Source organism: Arachis duranensis, chromosome 10 (assembly GCF_000817695.3).
Source record: "Arachis duranensis cultivar V14167 chromosome 10, aradu.V14167.gnm2.J7QH, whole genome shotgun sequence".
Taxonomy (NCBI): domain Eukaryota; kingdom Viridiplantae; phylum Streptophyta; class Magnoliopsida; order Fabales; family Fabaceae; genus Arachis; species Arachis duranensis.
The window spans coordinates 95,460,987-95,462,778 of record NC_029781.3 but is presented as its reverse complement, the minus strand read 5'-3'; positions in this window follow the sequence as shown (position 1 = coordinate 95,462,778).

Genomic DNA, 1,792 nt, shown 5'->3' with positions numbered 1-1,792 from the left:
AAAATTAACAAATAGATCTTAGTAAAGTATTCTCAATGAGGCTTAAAAGTACAATGTATTAAATTTACAAGGTGAAACTAATTCAAAAAGTAATTTGAAAGAATAAGTTAAACTTACTATTCCAATTAATTAAAATCTAATTCTAATTTCACTAAACTAATAAGAGACATGATAAAAATAAGCGACATAAATTTAATGAAATTGAAAAAAAATCATTCACTAAACTCAACTAAAATCTTTCAACAATTCAAGCATTCTTAACCTATTCTAATAATATTTAATTTTTACATCCATTAAATTAATATAAAAAATTCTAATCACACACTTCATTAAATATATTTAACCTCTGATTTAACAAAAAATCATAACAAAATGCTAAAGTCACAAATAAATATGTAAAAATAAATTAACCATACCAACAATAAATATAATGATAGTGGCTGCAGGGTCTCTTTAACATGGTGATAACAGAGACGGCAACATGAACGGCAACCACGAGGGAGGATGAGGCGGGGACAGCATCAGCAGCAGAATCGACAACGACGTACAGCGGCGGCTCCAATAGGTAGTCTAAGAGGCAATGACGACGACGATAAGCTCTTGGCAGTGGCGACGGTGACAGTTCGACGGCGAGAGAGAGAAGACGAGAAGAGAGAGAGAAAGAGAGCATTAGCACAAGTGAGGGGGAAGGATTTTGCGTTTGAATTTAACCCAATTATACGTCAGAAAATGTAAATCATCGAAACCGATACCGGCGGAATATACGGACAGAAAATCCAATGGTAACATTGGCGCTGGCGAGTTATATTTGTGTGCCAATAATTACCATCGACTTTAAAAATGGAAAATCTCTTCTGACAGTACCTTTTTATGGCTGCGAATTTTCCCTCTCTGTAAAAAAAATCTATAGATAAATCCGCCGGTATAAATCGACTCTAAATCCAACGGTACTCAACGTTTTTCTTGTAATGATGGTGACATGTGGATGGTGGGATGCGAATCGAGAAAAACTGTGGGGAAATGGAAGGTCTTCACTTTTTTCCATTGGTCCGGCACAGTTAAGATGAGTTTTGAGTTGTAGTATTTGAGTTGTTTGGAGACTTCGAAGACGGTGTAGGAGGGGTTGACGATGGAGGCGATGGTGCCAAAGACAGTGACAGCAAAGAAACAGATGGGGTAGTAGATAGTGTTTAGGGAGAGGAAGAGAACGGCATCATTTTTGGATATTCTGAGGCGTGGGAGGTTCTAATAGCGAGGGAGTTGATGTCTGAGAAGGTGAGGGATTGGGAGGTGTGCAAAGAAAGCGAGTTTAGTGCCAAAGGAAGAGACGTTGAAGAAGAGGTGGGTGACGAAAGAGAGGTTTGGGTTGTTTGGAAGATGGAGTGAAGGTATGAATGACCTATATACTACAAAGACTAATTTGTCTCATGAGGACAGCTGACTACTACGTGTGCTAGTTCAAGTCTTTATGTCAATATTTTTTATTTGTCAATGACAAAAAAATAAGATCAGAGACTAATTTATCTGCCGAAGTTAAACTTAGAGAGTTATGTAAAATAAGACCAGAGATTAATTTATCTGTCAAAATTAAACTTGAGAGAGTTTTGTGTATTTTAAAAGTTAAAAAATTAAAGTGTTCGATCTTAAGGTTTAGGGACAAGATGGATACTCGCTCTTATCCAACTTTTTATTTACCCACAAATAAAACAAAAAAAATTCTATGTGAATTATTTTAGATTAAGATGGGATCAAAAAATACAAAAAAAAAGTATTAGGGATTAGTAATTTTTAT